The sequence below is a fragment of the Narcine bancroftii genome, chromosome 12 (assembly GCF_036971445.1).
Source record: "Narcine bancroftii isolate sNarBan1 chromosome 12, sNarBan1.hap1, whole genome shotgun sequence".
NCBI classification, from domain to species: Eukaryota; Metazoa; Chordata; class Chondrichthyes; order Torpediniformes; family Narcinidae; genus Narcine; species Narcine bancroftii.
The window spans coordinates 36,737,914-36,765,061 of NC_091480.1; the positions used below are offsets into that span (position 1 = coordinate 36,737,914).

Below are 27,148 nucleotides of genomic sequence, written 5' to 3' on the forward strand. Positions count from 1 at the left end.
TTTCTCCATGCGAACCCAAATTATGTCTATGTCAGGAACCCCAATAGATGTGAGGACACCGTCCCAACCAGGGACCTGGCACCAGCAGGGCCCCAGCCCCACCCCACCCTGGGCACCCCTGACCCATCCAGGACTCCCCTGGGTCCAGCACATTCTCTCCACCTCTCCACAGTGCCTCCCTCTCCACAGTGCCTCACTCCCCACAGACCCTCTCCGTACACACACCCCCGCACTGATAGATACCCCCACTCTGCCAGACACCATCGTGCCCACGTCGCCAGCAACCATGAGCACCCTGGGTCCAACCGACCTTCAGGCAACCCTGCCCCCGCCGACCAATGACCAGGAGCCTGTCCTGTGACGGTCCCCGAGGCAAAGAAGACTGCCGGACCACCTGAACTTGTAAATATGCTTTTGGACTACTCGGTACCGAGAATACCGTTTTACCTTTTCCACCCCCACCTCCCCATCCCCAGGATTCATTTTAAGAAGGGGGTGAATGTGGTGATACAACCACGACACTGGCTGCACTCCTACCAGCCTACTGCAGGAAGCAACCACTGTACCTGCAGGTAGATAACCTGGGAGGCTGGCCCCACCTGCCTGCTGCAAATCACCGGCCCATATAAAGACTCCAGCTGGCCCCCTTTGGGGGTACGTGGAGCTAGGAAGGTACAGAGACCTGGTGTGCTTAAGTATTAGCTGATTTCTTGTACAGTATGTGGATTTTGTGTCTGAATCCTTCACACAGTAGTGCTCACAAGCAGTAAATCTGTGGAATTTGTTGCCATGTAGTTGTTGAGTCAGGTCATTGGGTGCATTTAAGGCAGAGATTAATAGGTTACATAGGAACATAGGAAGTAGGAACAGGAGTAGGCCAAAAATGGCCCATCGAGCCTGCTCCGCCATTCAATACAATCATGGCTGATCTAATTTATGACCTAATGCCACCTACCTGCCTTCTCCCCATATCCCCTAATTCCTCTATCATGTAAACATTTATCTAACCGAATTTTAAATATGTTTAATGAAGCAGCCTCAACCACTTCCCTGGTTAGAGAATTACAAACATTCACTACTCTTTGGGAAAAACTATTTTTCCTCATCTCGGTCCTAAATCTACTCCCCCGAATCTTGAGACTGTGTCCTCTCGTTTTAGTTTCCCTGGCCAGCTCAAAAAAACCTTTCTACATCTATCCTATCCATACCCTTCATAATCCTATATGTTTCTATAAGATCACCTCTCATTCTTCTGAACTTGAGCGAATACAATCCAAGACGATTTAATCTTTCATCATAAGTCAACCCCTTCATCCCAGGGATCAACCTAGTAAACCTCCTCTGGACCATCTCCAAAGCCAGTATATCCTTCCTCAAATATGGAGACCAGAACTGGACACAGTACTCCAGGTGTGGTCTCACCAGTACCTTATACAGTTGCAACATTACCTCCCTACTCCTGAATTCAATTCCTCCAGCGATGAAGGCCAACATTCCATTTGCTTTCTTAATAACCTGCTGCACCTGCAACCTGACTTTTTGCGATTCATGCACAAGCACTCCCAAGTCCCTCTGCACAACAGCATGCTGTAGTTTTTCACCCTTTAAATAATATTCAGCTCTTTTATTTTTCTTGCCAAAGTGGATAACCTCACACTTACTAACATTGTACTCCATCTGCCAGACCTTTGCCCACTCATCCAGCTTAACTATATCCCTCTGCAGACTCTCCACATCCTCATTACAATTTGCTCTTCCACTCAATTTGGTGTCATCCGCAAACTTGGCTACACCACATTTTGTCCCCTCCTCCAAGTCATCAATGTAAATGATGAACAGTTGTGGGCCTAACACTGACCCCTGCGGCACCCCACTTACCACTCTCTGCCAACCTTAAAAACTCCCACTTATCCCGACTCTCTGCCTCCTGTCAGACAACCAATTTTCAATCCAGGCCAATATACTTCCCCAGACTCCACTTTGTTGTAACTTACTGATAAATCTCTTGTGCGGCACCTTATCAAACGCTTTCTGGAAATCCAAATATACAACATCAACCTGTTCCCCTCTATCCAATGCACCCATTATATCCTCAAAGAATCCTAACAAGTTTGTCAAACAAGATCTTCCCTTTCTAAAACCATGCTGCGTCTGCCTGATTGAACCCTTACGTTCCAAAAGTTTCACTATTTCATCTTTAATGACGGCTTCAAGCATTTTTCCAACTACAGACGTCAAGCTAATTGGCCAATAATTTCCAGTCTTCTGCCTACATCCCTTCTTAAAAAGTGACGTGACATTTGCTGTCTTCCAGTCTGCCGGGACCTGCCCCAGAATCCAAGGAATTTTGGTATATGACCACCAATGCATCAACTATAACTTCTGCCATTTCCTTCAGAACCCTTGGATGCATATCATCAGGACCAGGTGATTTGTCTGGCTTTAGTCCCATTAGTTTCTCCATCATACTTCCTTTGTAACAACTATTTTATCAAGGCCCTCCCCAACATTCGCATCCTTAACTCCGCACTTGGGTATGCTGGACATGTCTTCCACCGTGAAGACTGACACAAAATATTTGTTCAATGCCTCGGCCATTTCCTCATTTTTTGCTACCAGTTTTCCTTTCTTATCCTCCAAGGGTCCTATGTTAACTCTGGCCACCCTCTTCCATTTTATATATTTATAAAATTTTTTGCTTTCTGTTTTTATACTTTATGCCAATTTACTTTCATAATCCTTTTTCCCATTTCTTATTACCCACTTTGTAAACCCTTGTTGTCTCTTAAAGTTATCCCAATCTTCCAGTTTCCCACTGCTCTTTGCAGCTTTGTACACCTGCACCTTCAATTTTATACTCTCCTTTATTTCCTTTGTTAACCACGGTTGATTTTTCCCTCCCTTGCTGCCCTTTTTCCTGACTGGAATATATTTTTGTTGAGCATTACAAAATATTTCTTTGAAAATTTTCCACTGTTCCTCAACTGTTTCATCAATTAGCCTGTGCTCCCAGTTCACTCTGCCCCATTCCTCCCTCATCCTATGGTAGTCACCCCTGTTTAAGCATAATATATTAGTTTTAGATCTAACTATTTTCCCTTCCATCTGAATGAGAAATTCAATCATACTATGATCGCTATTTCCCAGATGGTCTCTGACTATTACATCATTTACCCTACCTATCTCATTGCACAACACTAGATCCAGGAGAGCATTTTATCTTGTTGTTCCTTAACATGCTGCTCAAGAAAGCTATCGCGGATGCATTCTATGAAGTCCTCTTCCAGACTCCCACAACCAACTTGATTTTCCCAATCTATGTGGAAGTTAAAGTCCCCCATGACTACTGCTGTATCATTATTACATGCCTCACTTATCTTTCTATTTATTTCCTGTGCCACTAAACTATTGTTATTTGGTGGGCGATAGATAACACCCACCAATAATTTTTTCCCTTTGTTATTCTTTATCTCTACCCAAATGGACTCAACATCATGCTCTTTAGATCTTATATCATCCCTCACTACTACCTGGAGCTCATCTTTGATTAAGAGAGCAACTCCACCTCCCTTACCATCCTGTCTATCTCTTTGCACCACCTGATACCCTTGAAAGTTTAATTCCCATTTAGGGTCACCTTGTAGCCATGTTTCCGTGATGGCGACCAAATCATAGGCATGGGTACCGATTTGCGCCTCAAGTTCACTAACCTTATTTCTAATACTGCGGGCATTCAGATAAAGTGTCCTTATGCTCTTTGTCCTTTTAATATCTAGCGACTTCTGTAACCTTTTCTTTTGATTTTTCTGCCCACTATTTTTCTTTGTAATTTTCTTAACACTATCATTGACCCGAAAACTCACTGCACCATCTGATTTTTTACTTTCTCCTCCCAACATTACTTTTCCTATTTTACTTTTCCTGGCCATTACTTTATCTTCCCTACCCTTTTCCCTATCACTCTGGTTCCCATACCCCTGCCAAATTAGTTTAAACCTTGCCCCACTGCTCTTCCAAACATACTTGCCAAAATGTTGACACCTTTTGGATTTAGGTGCAACCCGTCCCTCTTGTAAAGATCATGCCTTCCCCAAAAGAGATCCCAATGATCCAAGAAGCCAAATCTTTGCCTTGTACACCAGCCCCTCAGCCACACGTTCATTTTCCTTATCCTTTCATTCTTTTCATTACTTGCATTTGGAACAGGTAGTAATCCCAAGATCACCACCCTAGCATTCCTGTCTTTCAGCTTTCGTCCCAGCTCACTGTAATCCCTTTTCATTACCTCCTCCCTTTTCTTGTCAATGTCGTTTGTACCCACATGTTCCAAGACATCAGGCTGCTCTCCCTCTCAGAATATTTTGGACCTGATTTGTGATATCTCGTACCCTTGCACCAGGCAGGCAGCACACCATGCGGGTATACTTATCTGGTTCACAGAACCTCCTCTCTGTACCCCTGACAATGGAGTCCCCAATAACTACTGCATTTCTCCTTTTCCTTTTCTTTTGCACCACTCTGTCAGGCTCATTGCCATTGTCCTGGTGCCCGTGGCCATCTTCTGTCCGGTCATCTCCCTCAACAGAATCCAACACAACATAACTGTTGCTGAGTGGAATAGTAACTGGTGTGCTCTCCGTTTTTCTCGCTTTTTTCTTTCCCCCCCCGATGGTTTCCCACTTACCCGACACGGGTTCTGGAGTAGTCATCGCCCTGAAAGTTGAGTCGATTAACTCCTCACTCTCCCTTACAAGCCGCAGGTCATCAATCTGCAACTCCATATCCCTAATTCACTCCCTTAGTAACTGCATCTCGGTACACCTGGTGCAGATGTGGCCATTTGGGAGGGTGGAGGTCACCCATTGTTCCCACATCTGACACCCAGTACAGACCACTAACCCTATTGGCATGACTCTGAATATGAAGGGAAATAACTCAGCTTACCTTTTCTCCTTGACTGCTTTCGCTGAAGCCTGATAACCCAAAGCCAGGAAGTCTCACTCCTTCACTGATCCTGATAACCCAAAGCCAGGAAGTCTCACTCCTTCACTGATCCTGATAACCCAAAGCCAGGAAGTCTCACTCCTTCACTGCTCCACTCACTCACTGAGCCGCTCCTCACTGGCTGCTCCCTCCCCTTTCACTTCTTTTTTTGTCCCCTTGACCAATTGACCCTGTCTCTTTCAGCAAGCTCCTCCTCCTCTGACTCACAGCCCGACTCTCTCCAAGCTCCTCCTTCGACTCCCAGCCGAACCAAGTAGGCCCAAACCCTGGTAAGCCCCCGTCTTTAATAGCTTACCTTCTCCTCACTTTCAGCAAGCTCCTCCTCCTCTGACTCACTTTCAGCAAGCTCCTCCTCCTCTGACTCACAGCCTGACTATCTCCAAGCTCCTCTGACTCCCAGCCGAACCAAGTTCTTGATAAGCCAGGTCATCAAAGGTTATGGGGAGAAGGCTGGGCAGTGGGACTGAGTGGGAAAATGGATCAGCTCATTGCTGGAGTCCGGTGTGTTGGGAAGTGATTATCCGAGCAATCCATGAAGCTATTTTTCTTTTTCTTTACTTTATATCACCATATATCCCTTTTAAATATGTTTAATGAAGCACAAGCTATGGGTGTGGGGAGGGGGTTTGGGGAAGGAGAGCATGACATGGAAGGGGAAGGATTATAACTATCATAATGATTGAAACTCTCTTATATTGAAATTCTTAATGTTTTATATAATTTTTTATTAATTACATGTATGGAAAAAAAATTAAATAAAATTTTAAAAAACAATAAGTATGAAGTTTTGGATAGTGTTGGGGGTGATGATCATAGTGGGTAGGTCTCTACCAGAGAGTCTGGCTCTTTGGATAAGAAGGGAAGGGGGAAGAAGAGGATAATAATAGTGATAGGGATTCGATAGGTGAACAGATAGGAGGTTCTGTGAACAAGATTGAGACTACCAGATGGTATGTTGTCGCCCAGGTATCTCAGATCAAGTCCATAATATTCTGGAGGAGGAGGGTGAGCAGCCAGACGTCGTAGTCCCTGTTGGTACTAATGACATAGATAAGAGTAGGGATGAGGTCCTTAAGAGGGAATATAGGGAGTTAGGAAGGAAGCTGAAAAAAGGACCTCCTGAGGGGGCTTGGGGGTTCTCTCAGGATTGGTGTCTGTGCCACACGCCAATGAGGGTAGAAATAGGAAGTTGTGGCAGATGAATGCATGGCTGAAGATTTGTGGCTCATTGGAATCTCTTCTGGGGAAGGTATGGCTTCTACAAAAAGGACGGGCTGCATCTGAACTAGAGGGGGACCGATATCCTGGCATGCAGGTTTGCTAGATCTGTTGGGGAGGTTTTAAATTAGTTTGGCAGGGGGGATGGGAATTAGAATGTGTGGCCTGAGAATACAGTAGAAGGTGGAAAGGATGATGCAATGTATTGTGGATTTGTGAGGAAGGACGGCAGGGGAGGAAGCATAAATATAGTCAGTCGGAGGGTTTAAAATGTCTCATTATCAATGCAAAGAGTATTAGGGAAAAGAAGATTAACAGAGAATGGGTCCCTATGTGGAATTATGATGTTGTGGCCATTACAGAGACATGGCTGACACAAGGACAGATTTGGCTGATGTAGGTTCCGGGTTTAAGATGTTTTAAAAGGGATAGAATGGAAGATAAAAGCAGCAGTTGGTGGTGGGAGAGATAGCATTATTGGTTAGGGGTTGTATCACTGCTTCAGATAGAGAGGAAGGGAGTGTCAACTTAGTCAGTGTGGGTGGGTCCAAAATAGGAAGGGAGCTATCACTATACTGGGAGTAGTCTATAGGTCCCCAAAAAGCCCTCGGGGATACTGAGGAACAGATAAGTAGGCATTTTTAGAACAGTGCAGAAATTACAGGGTTGTTGTTATGGGAGACTTCAACTTCCCAAATATTGCCTGGTACTTCCTCACTGCAAAAGGGACGGATGGGGCAAATTTGTTAAGAGTGTCCAAGAAGAATTCCTGACACAGTATGTGGACCAGCTGATTAGAGGAGAGGCCCTACTGGATCTAGTACTGGATAAGTGAACCTTGTCAGGTGATGGACCTCTTGGTGGGGGAGCATTTTGGTGAGAGTGACCACAACTCCAAGCTTTAGCATAGCTATGGACAAGAGTAAAAGCAGATAAAATGGGAAAGGGATAATTATGATGGGATGAGGCACGAACTAGGGAGAGTAAATTGGGAGCAAATGTTCTTGGGAGAAAGCACAAAGGTGATGTGGAGGATGTTTAGGGACCTTTGTGCAGGGTTTTGGATTCGTTTGTCCAACTGAGAGGGAAAAGATGGTAGGAAAAGGGAACAGTGGTTGACAAAACCAGCACATGGTCTATTCTCGCTGCTGCCATCAGGAAAGAGGTATCGGTGCCACAAGACTCTCACCATCAGGTTCAGAACCAGCTGTTACCCTTCCACCATCAAACTCCTCTGCAACAAACCCAATCAAGGACTCGTTAAGAACTCTTACTTTTGATTGTTTTTTTTACTCTCTCTCTCTATTGCACAATCAGTTCATTGGTATTTCTTTATTTGTTTACATGTGTATGTTGAGTCTGTTTTTTTTTAGCCGCATCAATAAATGGTAATTCTGCCACATCCACAGGAAAAAGAATCTCAGGGTTGTATGTGATGTCATCAATGTACTCTGACAATAAATCTGAAATCTGCTATGGGAAGGGAGGGAAGAGATTGCTGGGGCATTGGCTCTGATCTTTGTCTCCTCCATGGCCACAGGGGAGGTGTTGGAGGATTGGTAAATGGGAAATATAGTTCCCTTGTTTAAAAAAAACAAGTTACTATGTTTAAAAAAGGGAATTATAAACCAGTAACTCATACATTAGTGGTGGGCCAACTATTGGAGAGGATTCTAAAGGACTGGATTTATGAGCATTTGGAAAAGTACAGTCTTCTCAGGGATAGTCAGCCTGGCTTTGTGAGGGGAAGGTCATGCCTCACGAGCCTAATTGAGATTGAGAGGAGGTAAGAGAAGAAATTGATGAAGGGAGGGTGGTAAATGTGGTGTATATGGATTTTAGTAAGGCATTTGATAACTTGTTCAAAATGTCATAAGGCATGGGATCCTTCGAACCTTTGAGGTGTGGACTCAGAATTGACTTGCCTGTAGAAATCAGAAAGAGTAGTGGACAGAAAGGATTCTGCCTGGATGTCAATGACTAATGAAGTTCCACAGGGATCTGTTCTGGGACCTTTGTTCTTTTTGATTTTTATAAATGGCCTGGGTGAAGAAATAGAGGGATGGGCCAGTTAGTTTGCGGATGATAAATTGCATCTTAAATATGAAGGTGGAGGGTATGGATAAAGTTGAAAATTGTCAAAGGTTACAGCAGAATATAGACAGGATGCAGAGTTGAACAGAAAAGTGACAGATGATGTTCAATCTGGATAAGTGTGAAGTGATGTATTTTGGAAGGTCAAACTTGAAGGCAGAGTACATAGTTAATGATCAGATACTTAACAGTGTGGAAGAACAGAAGGGACCTTGATATCCAAATCCATGGGTCTCTCAAGGTTGCCACACAGGTTGATAGGGTAGTTGAGATGGCCTATGGTATGTTGAGCTTCATTCATCGGGGGATTGAGTTCAGAAGTTGTATGTTGTGGAAAGGGTTCGTTTTTGGGTACAGCAGGCAAGCGAGTCTGGACACAGTGCGGTCCAACAATACATTTGCTTTATTAAAGCAGTACACAGTAAAAAGGGCTCGGGGCAGTCCCAGAGCAAACACAGTTAATCTGCTACACACAGGTTAAGCTAAACAGGTTCAATGCAAGCAGCTTCACAGATACACACACACACACACAGGTTAAGATTATTGGCTTGCACCCAACCTTGGAATCCTGACCAAAGGAAGGGGCTAAGCAACAAAGGAGTAACGACCTGCTCGGGAGTAACGACCTGCAGCCAGGGGTTCTGACTCCTCATGAAGTGCCCTAACTGGCTACCTAGGGGGAAGAAACACAGCCTCTAACCCCATAAACAGAAGACTGTGGCTACAATGCCGATATCTACTGGGTTGCCAGTGATACCCTGGTTGGCCTAAAGGTTGCTAGCCCCTTACCTGCATTCCCCTCCAGATGGCATCCACCGTGGTGACAACGACTCGAAACGAGTGCAGGACCTGACCACCTGGCAAAGAGAATGATCGATGGTGTGTTCAGGTTTAAATATCCCACTCTGCTGAGAAAAGGGGCTGTGATGTACGGGGCCAGCCCAATGACATGGACTGCCCCCAAAACAAACTTTATCACGGCCGCTTGGTTGACGTGACAATAAACTTCAAAGGGATTCCAATGGCGAGGACAGGTTAGCAAAGAGAAATAACGGTGAATAGTAACGTCTTTTTTTTTTAAAAGTGTGTGCTCCAACTGATGGGTGGGCACACACCTGATTGGCAGGCTGGAGAGGCTGTGTGGTGCCTAAAGGATGATGGAGAGTTTTGTGTGGCTTCCGACAGAGATATGCTTACCTTGCCAACGTAACAGAAGTTGTGAGGTAATTTTGCAGCTCTACAAATCTCTGGTGAAACCACACTTTTTGTGTTCATTTCTGGTCACCTCATTGCAGGAAGGATGTGGAGGTTATGTAGATGGTGCAGAGGAGATTTATCAGGATGTTGCTTGGATTGAAAAATAAGTCTTCAGAGGCAAGGTTAGCAGAGCTGGGATATTTCCCTTTGAAGCAAAGTGGTGATATAATAAGGTCAAAAAGATGGTGAGAGGCACAGATAAGGTGGACAGCCAACACCTTTTTTCCAAGGCAGGGGGTAGCAAACACTAGAGGACACAAGTACAAAGTGAAGGGAGGAAAGTTTAGGGGAGACATCAGGGGCAAGTTTTTTTACACAGAGCGTTGTGGGGGCCTTGAATGCTTTGAGAGGTGGAGGCTGAAACATTAGGAGCATGTAAGGATGAGAGAAAAATAGAGGGTTGTGAGGTACAGAGTGTTCATTTTTTTGAGGGAGGGGATAGGTATGTAGAGGTCTGCACAACATCATGGGCTGAAGGGCCTGTACTATCCAGTAATATTCTATGTTCTCAAGCATGTACTAAGTAATGGAAAAAAGCACGTGCTTCCATAAATGGAATTGGCTTCTACTGTGTTACAAATAAAAATTTAAATTTAAAAATCGGCCAAACCAAATATTTATTTTTCTGCAGGTTGCCATCTTGCTACATTTTTCCTAGATCTTTACTCACATCCTAATGAAAAGGAAAGAGGATCATGGACTATGTCCTTTATTTGTGAGTTAACCTGAAGCAATTTTGGGGATTGAATTGCATGGAATAAGTGATGAAATGGCAATGTCAAATAATAGTGGGACGTGGGATGTAGAAATCTATGAGTTCTTCCCAACTTTTCCTTTTTTTGTATATTTTATTTATTAAAGATATAGTATACAAACAAATAAAGAGATACAAATATACAAAGCTTTTCTCCCTTTATTCCCCCTCCCCCTCATACCCCCCCAAAAAACTTTCCCAAATAAAATGAAAAGGAGTTAACATACATATTATACATATACATACAAATAGATATGTTTTTTTAAGACGTCCTCATTTTGTGTCAAATGGTTTATTGTGAATCCATCTAAATCAGTAGTTTTCAAACTTTTTCCTTCCTCTCACATACCACCTGAAGTAATCCCTATATCATTGGTGCTCTGTGATTAATAAGGGATTACTTCAGGTAGAATGTGAGTGAGATTAAAAAGGTTGAGAAGCATTGCTCTACACCCAATGGTTATTGAAATATTTTGCTTGAGAAAAATTGTCATTGGCCCATTTCCTTTGGAGTTGTGAAACCGTGCACATAACGAGTCAACGAGGTACGATTAAAACAGTGGTTTTCAAACTTTTTCTTTCCACTCACGTACCTACCTTAAGTAATCTCTTTCTAATCACAGAGCACATATGGCATAGGGATTGCTTAATGTGGAATGTGAGTGGGAAAAAAAATTTGAAAACCACTGAATGTAACTTCTCTAATTACCAATGTTTCTTTACTGATAACAAATTGCCATTTACTCTATTATACTTTTCCAGTTTTTTGCCTCTGCACCATCTTTAAAATCAGATCATTTTAATTGCATAATCTTTCTTTATTTGTCGAACTAAAATGTTTCACTTCACAATTCTCTGCATCAAATACCATCTGCCTTATGCCTTTTATTTTTACCAATAAGTTTAGTTCTGGAATTTAATGTAACCTTCCATGTTTGCTGCATTTCCAAGTTTTCTGTCGACCACAAATTGTCCCATGTTCCACAATGTATATTTAAGAAAGAGTACTCTATATAGAACATTAATGACTACTTCCTTCCAGTCTGAAAAACGTTACCATTTCTCTCCACTTTCTGTCCCTTAGCTAATTGTATGTTGTCAATTTTCAGTTACTCCTGTTTATTTTTCTAATATCTATTACGTGGAGCCAAATGAAAATTTATCATGCTTTGCACCCCACATGTAATCTGCAATATCTTATTCTCCATCTAATTGTTTCATAGTATGATGGTTTACTAGTACTCAAGCCTTGAAAATATTTTTGACGCACGTCAGTTACATTCACATACTGTAAGCAGAATACTATATTGGTCAGAGTGACGATCTGCAATGATTACTCTGTGAATTACAAGTGTACAAATGGTAAACTACTAAAATTATGCTGTAATGAGTAATTTTAGAGAATAACACTAAGTAACGGTAAGTATGTTTCGTCTATTACAATTAGATACTGCTGTAATTATATTGTCAATTGGAGTAATATTCAGAACTCAATTGAGAATGCAGAATTGGTTACAGTTACACACTGTAATGAAAATCTGTCAGTAACAATAACACACATGGTAATGGATATTAAGCCTTTTGCAATGATACATTATAATTAGTAATATATTTGATTCAACCTTTGAATAAAATGTCAAGCCATTTGTGATTTTTTTTGTAACCAATAAATATTGTAATTTACAAATTAAACAAATGTGATAAGTCTGAAAAATTAAATCAATGAGAAAATTAAAGGCTACCACAGAAGAATATTTCATCCATACTTTGTTATTTTGTTGTCATTTTCTTTCCAGCAGCCAAAAGCAACCTTCTACACAAGAGGCCTGTGGCATTTCTAGTATGCAACCAACTCCCACCATTTGGTTCTATACCATCACTTGTCTTTTTCAGAGATCAAAACCATTTTTTTGTGAGGTAAGCCAAGGATGTGGAATTGCCATATGTAACATCCCACACCACACCTTCTGTTAAATCTGGAAATGGTATTCAGAGAACCTAAGACTGTTTCCCAATCCACATCCAAATGGATTATTTTCTTGGAGAACAGATCAGAACTCTTGGTCTGCTAATTGGAATATTACCTGCCAGCAAATGCATGCCTTTGGCACAGCCTGGCTTACTTTCTTTGCCAATAAATTTAAATAAACAGCAGGTTTGGAGTACCACTAGCCAATCAGCGATCTCCTTATCGAAATCCACACCTTGCTCTCTAGCAACCAGCCAATCAGGTGCATGCCCGCCCACAAGCCTGAGCACGCACTGTAATTGGCCAGCCTGTTAGAGCTGGAAATTCAAGCACTATCACTGGTCCCTGTTCAGCAGTTCTGGACATATTTATGTCTGAGCAGGCTTTTTCTTCCACGTGGTAATGCTCCTTCTCCTTGCCTGGATCGTGGTCACTATGTGTGGACGCCATCCATGAGGACTGCAGGTAATGAGGTACTGTGCTCCCTAAGGCTAGTCAGGAAATCCTAGTATACAGAGATACTGGAGCAGAGCCTCAGTCCTCTGTATCCCTTGGGGTGGGAGGCTGTGAAATCTCCTCAGGAAGCCCTGACGCAAGGGCATATTTTCCCTTGGGGTCTAACACTCAGGGAATCCTCCCCTCTTGCCTCCCACTACACTGAGACCCTTCCTTCCCCACGGGTCCTACAAATGGGTGAAAGTCAGCAGGAGTCTGTGTATGTGCATGAACAGGAGAGCCGTTGTATTGTTCAACTGGTTATCTAATAAAGATCATTGGTGATTGTGGTTTGAGTCTTGGAGCTTGCTTTCTGCTGCCCCCCCCCCCCACCCCACCCAATGAACTCTTCCATACAATACATTTGGTGGGCAGTATAGTAAATCAGTAGTCCCCACGTTGGTATTCAAAGAGGCATTCTGGTTTATGTGGCTCCATGCCAGATGGTGCAAAAGTGGATCAATGCTAATTGGGCAAAATAAATGTCAAGGCAGCAAGGTGGATCTTGACCTTTTGTACAATAATCTTAAATTGGAAACAACAAACTGACTTAAACTGGCTTTGGGTGGCACTGTTAGTGGAACACTGTTACACTGCCAGCAAGCCAGGATTGAATCCGACATTGTTAGTAAGGAGGCTCTGGTTTCCTCCCACCGTTGGGCTGAGCACTGGCGTCCCTCAGGGCTGTGTGCTCAGCCCATTCCTGTTCACCCTACTGACCCATGACTGCATCGCCAGATCCAGCTCCCACAGCATCATCAAGTTTAGCCAGGGCATGAAAGGTTATGGAGAGAAGGCCAGGCAGTGGGGCTGAGTGGAAAAATGGATCAGCTCATGATTAAATGGGCAGTGGGGGGGGGGAACAAAGTCAATGGGCTAAATAGCCTATTTCTACTCCTGTATTTTATGGTCTGAATCTGAATGCTGAATTGTACAAATTATGATGATCTTGTTTGTCAAAGGAGGGCAGATAATCATCATCTCTGGAAGGCAATTACTAATGCTTGTTACAGACCTTTGATCTTAAGAGCCATCTGATTTCACCCCAAGTGCGATAGCAACGTTCAACAGACTTTTAAAAAATATTTTATTTAAGAATTTAAAAACCATATCTACAATTATTAAATGAATAAATTTAAAAAAGAAAAGATGTGATATGTATATATATATATATATATATATATATATATATACACGTGTGTGTGTGTGTGTGTGTGTGTAATTTTCCACTAATCCTGTGCCTTATGACTTTCTAGATGAGTCTCTCATGGGGGACCTTGTCAAATGCCTTGCTAAAATTCATGTAGGCCACACCTACTGCCCTAATCCCTCCATCCCCCCCACCAACCCAACCTTACATAAGAAAAAAGAAAGTAAGGAGAATGTCAAGAAAACTGTACAAGCCAGTCTTATTGCACATAATTACCGGAGCTCAGGGTTACCATGTGGCGAGTTTTCAGAGTCCTTCAAATTTTCAAACCAACAACTTTCAGCTCCATCCACAAAACTCCTCCAACCTCTGTATCATCTGCAAACTTACTGACCCATCCATTTATAAAAATCACAAAGAGCAGGGGTCCCAGAACAGATTCCTGTGGCACTCCACTAGTCACCAACCTCCAGGCAGAATACTTTCCATCCACTACTACTTTGCTTTCTTCTTACAAGCCAATTTTTAAAACCAGACAGATAATTTTCCACTAATCCTGTGCCTTATGACTTTCTAGATGAGTCTCTCATGGGGGACCTTGTCAAATGCCTTGCTAAAATTCATGTAGGCCACACCTACTGCCCTACCCTCAAAAATTTATTTTGTTACTCTTCAAAAAAACTCAATTAGACTCATGAGGCAGTGTCATACCAAATTTCTGCAAACTCCTGAGGAAGTAGAGGTGCTGACATGCTTTCTTCACGATGTCATTAGTGTGATGGGTCCAGGAAAGATCCTCTAACTTGCTCGAAGTCTATCTTTTAAATCCAATTTTCTATTGCCCAACCTTCTCCCACCGCTGAGCTGAGATGCTAAGTTTTTCTGGTGTAGAGGTGGCGATAAATTAGCTGAATGAATGCTAAATATCCCATCATGTCTTGGGTATGGAATTACAGTGATACAAGGACTAGACCAGAGTGCTTAATTTATATGAATAGCTGAACATGCAGGAAAATAAATCAGATGGGCCAAACATATGTTTTTAGACATACAGAGCAAAAAACAGGCCTACAAACACGTGCCCCACAAATACACCGATTAACCTACAACCCCTGCATATTTTTGAAGGGTGGGAGGCATGGGGAAAACATACAAACTCCTCACAGATCGCACCAGATTTGAACTTGAGTTGCTGGCGTTGTAATATCGTTGCTCTAACTGTTATGCCAACCATGTCTTCCTAAGATTAGAAAATGATTTTGACATAACAGATTCAATCATGTTGAAAGTACTATTAAAAGAAAGCTTACAAATCCTGAGACTAACCTTTGCAGAAGAAGTGGCGACCTCTTTGTCTGGAATGAGGTGACAGGAAAATCTCCTTCATTCATATCGGTGATATCACAGCTGAGTGATAATGTTAGTGAACATAATAAGGAAAGATCCAAATTAAAAGTAGTGACCTATTAAAGTGTAGTGACTCTTCTGTCTGTTCTGATACGTTGTGACTGTTTTGAAGGAAAAACAGAAGCCTGATAGCTTGAATTCACCTGGGATTGTCTGATCTGGGAAGCTAAGCAGACTCTGGCCTGGTCAGTACTTGGAGGGGAGACCACCTAGGGACACCAGTTGCTGTATGTATGTATTTCATGTATGTTACATTCTAAATTTAGTATTACCTGTACCTTTACAAGCTAACCCTGGTCTTGGCTCCTTTCCTTGCATTGCTATTGGATGTTTCTTGATCTGTGGTTCCAGTGATTTACATTATCCTAATTTAATTTATCCAAATTAACACCAACAGTACAGCTCAAGAGACACTTGTGTGATGAGAGATTAATGAGATAAAGAGAGATTAATGCAATAAAAGGGATCAGCAGGACTCTTGAAATTATTTTCTCCTTTCTAGCCCAAGTAGCTTTAAATGATGCTACATAGTGCCAATTTAACCTTGGACAACCTTTAGATCAAAACTTGGGGTACCATTACCATATCCAATACAATTCTGCCTAAATCTTATTGAAAGTTTGGTAAGAAGATGAGCAAACTCAAGAAAAAGATAGAAATTGCTTTCCTTGACATTTCTCTGATTTTATGCAAATTTTCCATTCGAGTTCCTGCAGGAACTTGGTTGAAGCCCCACAGTCAACCTGTAGAGTAGACCACCCCTCGTCTTCCAACCCATATCCCTCATTAAACTTACAAACAAGTCCTACAGAAGATGGTATGAAAATAAGTCATATTATAGTCAACAGTCAGCAGAATGTCCAATGAAGGTGGATATCTGCACAATGAGTTAGTGTGTGGTACTGATAGATTATATCCAAATGCTAGACTACAAGTAAAAACACATTGCTGGAGAAACTTAGCAGGTCAAACAGTATACAAAAAGGTATGAACAAAATATGCGCAAATGAAGGGCTCATGCCCAAAACGTTATACATCTTTTATCTTTGCTGTATAAAGGACATTGTTTGACCTGCTGAGTTTCTCTAGCGTCATGTTTTCATTTCAATCACAGTCCTTTGTGTTTTATCCTTATGGCTTACTTTCATACCATCTTCTGGAGGACTTGTTTGTAAGTTTAATGAGGGATATGGGTTGGAAGATGAGGGGTGGTCTACTCTACAGGTTGACTGTGGGGCTTCAACCAAGTTCCTGCAGGAACTCGAATGGCAAATTTGCATAAAATCAGAGAAATGTCAAGGAAAGCAATTTCTATCTTTTTCTTGAGTTTGCTCATCTTCTTACCAAACTTTAAATAAGGTTTAGGCAGAATTGACTGGAATGTCCTCAAAGTGGGTGAGGCTTTCTGTCTCTGACAGACACTTGAAAAATGAACTGAAAAGTATATAGCAGATCTTTATCTTTATCAGACTGCTCAAACTACAGGGGAATCATGCTGCTCTCCATTGCAAGCAAAATCTTCGCTAGGATTCTCCTAAATAGAATAATACCTAGCGTCGCCGAAAATGTTCTCCCGGAATCACAGTGTGGCTTTCGCGCAAACAGAGGAACTACTGACATGGTCTTTGCCCTCAGACAGCTCCAAGAAAAGTGCAGAGAACAAAACAAAGGACTCTACATCACCTTTATTGACCTCACCAAAGCCTTCGACACCGTGAGTAGGAAAGGGCTTTGGCAAATACTAGAGCACCTCGGATGCCCCCCAAAGTTCCTCAACGTGGTTATCCAACTGCACGAAATCCAACAAGGTCAGGTCAGATACAGCAATGAGCTCTCTGAACCCTTCTCCATTAACAATGGCATGAAGCAAGGCTGCGATCTCGCACCAACCCTCTTTTCAATCTTCTTCAGCATGACGCTGAAACAAGCCATGAAAGACCTCAACAATGAAGACGCTGTTTACATCCGGTACCGCACGGATTGCAGTCTCTTCAATCTGAGGCGCCTGCAAGCTCACACCAAGACACAAGAGCAACTTGTCCGTGATCTACTCTTTGCAGACGATGCCCCTTTAGTTGCCCATTCAGAGCCAGCTCTTCAGCACTTGACGTCCTGTTTTGCGGAAACTGCCAAAATGTTTGGCCTGGAAGTCAGCCTGAAGAAAACTGAGGTCCTCCATCAGCCAGCTCTCCACCATGACCACCAACCCCCCCCCCCCCCCCCCCACATCTCCATCGGGCACACAAAACTCAAAACAGTCAACCGGTTTACCTATCTCAGCTGCACCATTTCATCGGATGCTAGGATCGACAACGAGATAGACAACAGACTTGCCAAGGCAAATAGCGCCTTTGGAAGACTACACAAGAGAGTCTGGAAAAACAACCAACTGAAAAACCTCACAAAGATTAGCGTATACAGAGCCGTTGTCATACCCACACTCCTGTTCGGCTCCGAATCATGGGTTCTTTAGCGGCATCACCTATGGCTCCTTGAACGCTTCCACCAGCGTTGTCTCCGCTCCATCCTCAACACTCATTGGAGCAACTTCATCTCCAACATCGAAGTACTCGAGGTGGCAGAGGCCGACAGCATCGAATCCACACTGCTGAAGATCAAACTGCGCTGGGTAGGTCACGTCTCCAGAATGGAGGACCATCGCCTTCCCAAGATCGTGTTATATGGCGAGCTCTCCACTGGCCTCCGAGACAGAGGTGCACCAAAGAAGAGGTACAAGGACTGCCTAAAGAAAGCTCTTGGTGCCTGCGACATTGACCACCGCCAGTGGGCTGATATCGCCTCAAACCGTGCATCTTGGCGCCTCACAGTTCAGCAGGCAGCAACCTCCTTTGAAGAAGACCACAGAGCCCACCTCACTGACAAAAGACAAAGGAGGAAAAACCCAACACCTAACCCCAACCAACCAATTTTCCCTTGCAACCGCTGCAACCGTGTCTACCTGTCCCGCATCGGACTTGTCAGCCACAAACTGACGTGGACTTTACCCCTCCATAAATCTTCGTCCGCGAAGCCAAGCCAAAGAAGATCATACCACATTAGAAAGGTGTCGTTAATGGGGACATATTTATTTTCCCAGCACTGACCTTCCTTCATAGAAAAGATAACCTGGGTTCAAATTAAAATAAACTTATGGAAAATAGGGTTCCCACGATTGTGATCCCTTTATAAATCATTGTCAAAGTGATTGCCTGATAGGAAAGGTTTAATCCTTAAGAAACACAGAATACGGAGATTTGGAAGAGTTGCTTACAGTGGGTTAACATTTTCCCCCGTTTCTCCTGTTCAGATCCATGGGTGTCTGTTCTGGAAGAAGTTGCTGAAAAATTTACAGTGATGAGGCAACTCCCTGTGAGTATTTAGTTGTAGATACGTTTACAATTCTCAGTTGTGCATCTGCCAAGTGTTTTTAAACAAGACATGCTATGCAGGACTAACTAGGACTTGCTAGAATTATTGACAAGATTATTGGGATTGCTAACAGAGTTGTGGCTGAAAATATTGCGCATCTGGATGAGTGAGAAACAAATACTGATTCCTTTAGGAAAGGAGGAAGCTTGGAGGGGAACTAACAGAAATCTTCAAGAATTAGTATTTGCTGGCTGTGATGAAGATATTTGAGGGGGCAGCATAGGAGTTTTGAAATCACATTTGTAAATAAATTACTAGAGAAGATCAGATAGTGTCACATGTACTCAGTTGACAATTACATGCTTGAAATTCTTTTCTGTTTTTCAGAATCCATGTACTTCGCTCAATTCAATTTCTATTTTTGGGTCCAGTTTCTCCAATAGAACCAAGAACACTACAGCACAGAAAACAGGCCATTCGGCCCTTCTAGTCTGTGCTGACCATTAATCCACTAGTCCCATTGACCAGCTCCCATTCCATGCGTCTATCCAATCTATTCTTAAAACTCAAGATCGAGGCTGCATTCACCACATCAGATGGAAGCCCATTCCACATGCCCACCAGTGAAGAACATTCCCCTAATGTTCTCCTTAAACCTTTCCCCTTTCAACTTAAATCTATGACCTCTTGTATTAATCTCTCCCAATCCTAGTGGAAAAAGCCTACTCGCATCCACTCTGTCTTTTCTTCTCATAATCTTGTAAACTTCTATCAAATCTCCCCTCATTCTTCTACGCTCTAAGGAATAAAGTCCTAACCTGTTTAATCTTTCCCTGTACCTCAACTCCTGAAGACCCGGCAACATCCTAGTAAATCTTCTCTGCACTTTTTCAATCTTATTGATATCCTTCTGGTAGTTAGGTGACCAAAACTGCATTCAGTTTCAACACTCCAAATTTAGCCTCACCAATGTCTTCTACAACTTAGGCGTAACATCTAAACTCTGATATTCAATACTTTGTTTTATAAAGGCTAAGATGCCAAAAGCTTTCTTTACAATTCTGTCCTGTGATGCCACTTTCAGGGAACAATGTATCTGTATTCCCAGATCTCTTGGCTCCTAATACTCCTCAGTGCCCCACCGTTTACTGTATATGTCCTACATTGGTTTTCCATTCCAAAATGCACCACCTCACACTTGTCTGCATTAAACTCCATCTCCATTTTTTGGCCCATTCTCCCAGTTGGTCCAGATCCCTCTGCAAGCTTTGAAAATCCTTGCTGTCCACAGCGCTTCCTATCTTTGTGTCATCAGCGAACTTGCTGATCCAATTTATCACATTATCATCCAGATCATTGATATAGACAACAAACAACAACAAACACAGATCCCTGAGGAACACCACTCGTCACAGGCCTCCAGTCTGAGAAGCAACCATCCAGTATCACTCTCTGTTTTCTCCCACACAGCCAATTCCAAATCCAGTTTACAACTCTTCATGGATATCCAGTGTCTGAACCTTCTGAATGAATCTCCCATGTGGGACCATGTCAAAGGGTTTACAAAGTCCATGTAGACAACATCCACAGCCTTTCCTCATCTACCTTCTTGGTAACCTCCTAAAAAAACTCTACAAGATTCATTAAACACGACTTACCACGCACAGAGCCATGCTGACTGTCCTTAATGAGCCCATGGCAGTCCAAATACCCATATAGCCTATCTTTCCAATAACCTACCCACTACCTTTCCAATAACCTACCCACTACTGACATCAGGCTCACCGGCCTATAATTACCTGGTTTATTTTTGGAGCCTTTTTTAAACAATGGGACAACATAAGCTACCCTGCAATCCTCTGGCACCTCACCTGTGGCTAAGGACATTTTAAATATATCTGCCAGGGTCCCTGCAATTTCTAGATTATTCTCCCTCAAGGTCCGAGGGAATATCAAATCCAGCCCGGGGGATTATTCTACCTTTATTCCCTGTAAGGGACCAAGTATCTCCTCCTCCTCAATCTCCATCTGTTCCATGACACTTCTGTTGTTTCTCTTCCTTCCTTATATACTAGTTTCCTGAGTAAATACTGATGCCAAAAAACTCTTTAAGATCTTCTCCATTAAGTGATACTCCACACATAGTTGACCACTTTGATCCTCTAAGGAACCAATTTTGTCTCTTACTATCCTTGTCTTAATATACTTGTGGAAACGCTTTGGATTTACCTTCACATTATCTGCCAAAGCACACTCAGGTCTTCTTTTTGCCTTCCTGATTTCCTTCTTGAGTATTTTCTTGCATTTTCTGTTCTCTTCAAGTACCTCATTAGCTCCTTGTTGCCTCTACACCTCCCACTTCTTCTTAACCAGATCACCAATATCCCTTGAAAACCAGGGTTCCCTATGTCTATTAACTTTGCCTTTAATCCTAACAGGAACGTGCAAACTCTGCACTCTCAAAATTTCTCTTTTGAAGGCCATCCACTTACTTGACACATCCTTGCCAGAAAACAACACATCCCAATCCACTCTTCCTAGATCCTTTCTCGTTTCCACAAAATTGGCCTTCCTCCAATTTAGAATCCCAACATGAGGACCAGACTTATCCTTTTCCATAATTAACTTGAAGCTAATGGCTGGACCCAAAATGTTCACCTACACATAATTTGTCACCTGACCTGTCTTGTTACCTAATAGATCAAGTACTGCATCCTCTCTTATTTCCACCTTCTATATATTGATTTAAACTTTTCTGAACACATTCCACAAACTCCAAGCCATCCAGCTCTTTCACAGTATGGAAGTCCCAGTCAATATTTGGAAAGTTAAAATCTCCTACTATCACAGCTTTCTGCTTCGTACATCAGTCTGCTATATCTCTACCGATAATCCATAATACCACCCTATCAGTGAGGTCACACTTTTCCCATTCCCATTCCTGTTCACAAGCAAGCTTTGATACCAATGGCGGCTGCTTGCTAAAGGCTACGCCTTCCAGCAGGGAATGTCAGTATAAGTTGATCAACAGAGTTTCAATGCTGTTTCTCTAGCTACTGAGAAGTGCTAAAACTGCCTTATTGTCCCCTTTGTCCGGAATCTCCTCAGTCTGCAGCAGGAAGATAAATTTAGAGAACAGATTAATGTCAGGAGAGCCTAAAACTAGAGCACAATAGTTTAGGATGAGAGCTGAAGATTTAAAAGAGCCCTAAGAGGGAACTTATTCACATTCCACAAAGTGGTGCATACATGGAGCAAGTGCTAAGGGGAGGGTACAATTATAACCATTAAAAGACTTCTGGTGGACAGGTAGATGCTTAGGGAAGGTTTAGAAAGGATTTTCAACCAAATGAAACTAGCTCAGGTAGGCAACTTGGATGGCACAGACAAGTTGGTCGAAGGGCCTCTTTCTGTGCTGTATAAATATGATTCTGTGAGCAGTGGTATTCAGTTCCCCAGGCCAGGGGTCTACGGCCCGTGTTAGCAGCCAGTGGCCACTCCCTCCCAACACAACAGAGTTCAACTGCAGATCAGTTATTGTTTTATGGTAGGAAGAAGGCAGATGGGTGCAATGAGAAAGTGTCAGTAGTCCCTTAAGAAGAGATGATTGAAGTAAAATTAGGAAATGTTAGAAAACCTCAGCAGGTCAGGCAGAGAGAAATAATTAGTATTTCAGGTGGTTGATCATTCAGCAGAATCACATAAGTGATTATTGCGACTGGTGTTGCTGTCAAGGCTGAGAAACTTCAGTTTTTCTAACCCCTTTCAGCTTTGACCACCCTTCCCACCACTTCTCATGTTACTTAGATTAATCTTGAAGTGCATCCATCTGGGTTGATTCATGCGCTGTACAAGTTTCCACCAAGGATATCTTTGATAGATTTTGTGACAAATGTAGCCCTACAATCAGTGACAATTACCACTCTCTCAACACCACAGGATCCTCTCACGGCTCAGAAGTTCGTTCAGACTTGGAGGTAAACCAGTCATTTATATATTTGACTTTAAGAAAATTGAAAAGGTTCAGGCAGATAAAGAACGTTCAAGCTCCCTTTTAATTGCCACAAAAGAATACCTAAAAATGTAATGCACACGATATACTTCAACTTTTGCTGGCCATAAACAAGCATTCACCATGAGCATTGCCTAGTACCTCTAGCAAGAGGAGAAAGAGAAACAAAACAGTTACTGAGCATCTGTGGATTCACTGCCAGTTCTTCTGCAGCCACATAGTCTCCTTCTCAAACAATAGGCAATCCAAGCTCCAGATCCAAACCTCCGATACAATCAAAATGTATTCAGCACCCAAGGCCCCTTGGAAGCCTTTCTTGCTTTCAGCACCCTCTCAAATCCAGATTTTGATACCGGGCTCCCATGACCCAGTCTCCAGCAGCCCACAGTCTGTAGGGGTCCTTCCACCATGTCACCAATGGCCCACAGCCTGCATGGGTCCTTCAGCAGCTGAGCTCCTTGCTGGTCTGTTGTTGCAGTCACCTTCCTTATGGGATCGTCCCCCGGCTTCTTCTGCACAATGGGTGGCATTCTCCCCATTTATGGTGTCCCACGCCATTCTGGTGCTCCCCTGGAGTTTGCAACCCTTCGTGGTTCACTGCCCAGCACAAGTACTGCCATCTTCGGCACAGACCTACAAGGTCTGTATGAAGCTTTCGGCATCAGAACCAGGCAGTAGGACCCCATGGAGCAGCGCTGTGTCTCTGATCTCCTCACTGCTGGGTCCGCACTTGTGGCAGCACTGTTGTTTTAGCAGCTCCGACAATGCCACCATTTCCTTTTTGGATGTGTTATCATTCTCATTCCACCTCATATGTTCTCTCCCACAGGAGGACTGTGTCCCTTGCACATTTCTACACATCTTCTCTGGTAATTATTACAGCTGCACATTATGCCTATGAAGGGGCAGAGGTGCATTCCTAGGATGCTTTTGGAGCCTTTGAGGTGGCTGAGTTACGAAATCGAAGTCAAATGTCTAAGACGAGCAGCAGGTAAAAGAGCACAACTGTTCACAAGCTTCAAATGAACAATTGAGTTTTGACAGGATTTTTCTAGCCCTGGGAAATGATGAAACTGTCCAGTTTCCACCTTCCTCAGGATCTGCCCTGTCTACAGCCACAGCGAAAATTTAAGTTACAGACTAATGTCAGAAAAGTTTACACAGCATTGGGCGAATGGAGTCCACAAAGGGCTACTTCATTTTTCTGGTAATATGACCTTTAAATGACAACTTCTCTGAACTCCAGATGGCTGTTGTAAAATGGGACAGTATAAAGTGGAAACAAACTTCAGGGCAGCCAAAGGCACTCACCAGCCTGGCACTTTTGGAGTGTGCCATGTGTTAGCCAATCATATATCGCAAATGATGTGGTTAAAGCCAGATGATCTGTTTATTTAGAGGATGTTGGTGGAAGATCATTTATTGTGGAGGACAGAAAAAAAACCATTTGTATTCCTGGTCTGATGATTGATAGAAGGGGCCTGGATGGGGAAGCAGCTGACGCTGGGTCACGTTGTTTCCTTTGGGTGATTCCTCTGCACAGTGTTATATTGTGCGTTCAATAGAAGGTTAGCACTTGAGATGTTCAGAATCAGAATTTATTGTCACGAACAAGTGTTTCGCAGCAACAATCATAGTGCAAACATTCACATAAACCACTTTACAACAATAAATTAAAAAAAACCATTTCTGTCGCACAGCAAATGAGCAGAGCCACGAAGGGGCTGCAAACGCCTAGTGTTCAACTGAAATATGGACATTGGCAGCTCAGGTTTTGGTTTTATCTGCAAGATATTCACTGCACATCTTTTACCTTAATGACTGCATTCATTGCAGCAGGATTATCGTGTTACTTTCCTCTGCTGTGCTTTCTGAATCTCTAGTTTGAGTCATTTTTTTCCCATCTCCTCTTTGACAACAGGTTCAGTGTTGGTGGCATAACTCAGAGGTTGAGATCCATATCCCAAATTCCTCCTTCAAGGTTCGATGAGTAGAATTCAGCCAAAGAGCATCATGGTCAACAGTCTACTTCATGAAAGATTTTGATTTTCAAATTCTCTTGGTTGTTTCTAGCAGTTGTCTGTGGCTTAATTCCATTTTTGAAACTCTTATGAAAGAATACTTCACATATTCATCATCAATGCCTTAAACTGGAGTTTATAAACTTTAATTCACTTGAAGTAGTTTGGTTCATCCAGTGAGTTTTTTGAAGTCAAGATTTGCTTCTCTTAAGCATATATTTATTCAATAGAATATATAAATATATTTTCAAGAGTATTCTGTTGGATTTGGATTTCGACAGACAGTTTTCTCCTTTTTCATCTGCTCAATGTATTGCCCATTATTTTTGAGACTGGCTTTCATACTTTCTACTGTTGTTTCCCCATCCACAACTTGTTTTTTTGCAATATTGGCAGCATGGTGAGCACCACACTATTACAGCGTCAGAAACCCGGGTTAGAATCTCTCACTGTCTACAAGGATTTTGTATGTTTTTTCCCAGTTTTTGCTTGGGTTTGAATCTGCCACTGACTGTAAAGAGTTTGTACTGTGATGGAATTTTTAGGAATGTTTTTGGGAGATAAATTGGTAAAATTAGAGTAGGTTACATACAAACACTTTAAAACAGATCTTATTTTAAATATTGAAGAATTCATATTCAGTGACTTTACAGACACTATGGAGAATGCTATCCACATTTCACAAGTAGGCACTAATTAAAATGATGTCATGAAATGAATAGGCTATTGTCTTGGAAGAGCCAGGTTGTCTGTGTTGAACCTTTTTGCAAGGCTTCTGACCTCTCTGCAAAGCGCTCACTCAGAGGTCATTGAGAGGTTTGTTTACCTAAAACAACCGACGGGAGCAGAAGACCAACTCCTATTGTTTGCTGGAGAAGGTGGGGGGTTTTGCAAGTGAGAGAGAGAGAGAAGGACACGTGGCTGGCAGTTGGAATCTTAGAAAGAGGGAGAGACTCAACAGTGTCAGCCAGGAGAAGCTTGTTGGAACTGAAACAGAAGTTCCAGAGGGGCAGATGGCTGGAAGTGCTATCCGTCTGATGTTTCTCTTGGAATAGGCGGAACAGAAAGGAACTTTATGATAGCCTGAAAGAAAGAGGTTACCATCTGGAGAACCCCGATGGGGCAAGTTTCATCAGCAAGATGTTGAGGTGACTAATGGTGGTACCTCAGTTGTGGAAATCCTGGAACCACAAATCTCTCTCTGCAAACCCTACAAGAACTTTCCTGAGCAGTAAACATTTACCTTTTGAGCACCAAAGCCTGGTGAACTTTATACATGTTAAATTCTGTGCACAATATAAGAATTGCCTGCAACCAGTGAACTTGGAAGAATGAAAAGTGAGATTGAACTGTGAACCAAATAACTTTTCTTAAATGTACACACACGTTACATACACGTGCGCTTCGAATTAGAAGGGGATTAAGTTGGGTAGTTAAGTTAATAGTGATAAGTTAAAGTTTGATTCTATTTTCATGTTTAAAGATAATTAAAAACAATTTTTGTTTATGTAACCGTTTGTCGTGGTGAATATCCATTGCTGCTGGGTTTTGGGGTCCTTTGTCCTCGTAACAGTATGTTTCCCCAGTGTTTATGTGAGTGTGCTCCAGCTTCCCCTGTTTCATCTCATATTCCAAAGATGTACAGGGTTTGTAGGCTAATGTGTCACATGAGTGTATTGGGGCAGCACAGGGTCACGGGCCAGAATGGCCTATTTCCGAATTGTGCCCTCTAAATTGAAATCATTATAAATTGTGCACAAGAGTGTCACTCATTCAAAGATTTTTTTTTCACCATTTAACAGGAAATAAATTATTAGTGTTTGCAACATCTGGTTTAAACTCAAACCCTGCACCATTTAATTAAATTAACGATGACTCAATGATCCAAATTTCCACAATGGTCCAAAGGGTGAAGAGTTCTCTTGGTGGAATAATATCAAGGTTCAGAGCATTTCCTGTGTAAGCTGTTTCCATTCTGATACTGAAAATTGAAATAGACATTTAAAATGTTTGACTTTAAATCAATGACTGCACACACATCTTTTGACTACTGCTCAGTGGGGTAAACAATGTAGAGGTTGACCTCTACATTGTCTGCATTAACTGTTACTTTTAATGGATTGTCTCCTTGGAACTTCAGTTGATCATGTAGATCAGAGATTTCAAACATATGGTGAATACTGAACTCCAAAAGAGTTCACAAGATGGAAGGTGATCCAGAGGGCACAGTTTTTGATAATTGCCAAACAAAAGCAGTGGAGAGGTTTTTCTGTTCACTAAGCTGTTCTGATCCAGAAGGCACTGGCTAAAAGGATGGTGGAAATTCATTCAATATATTTAAAAGACTTGGATAATGCTTGAAGGGAAGACATTGCAGAACGTGGGTAGAGAACAAAGG

General features: G+C 42.4%; 1 long non-coding RNA gene across 1 annotated transcript; it reads left to right on the forward strand.

The window, feature by feature from the left end:
- Positions 1-18,597: 18,597 nt before the first annotated feature.
- LOC138747592 (uncharacterized) lies at positions 18,598-26,194 on the forward strand. The gene is made up of 4 exons (XR_011347567.1): positions 18,598-18,717; positions 22,657-22,694; positions 23,559-23,720; positions 24,651-26,194. It is a non-coding gene; the product is annotated as an uncharacterized lncRNA (long non-coding RNA).
- The last annotated feature ends 954 nt before the right edge of the window (positions 26,195-27,148 follow it).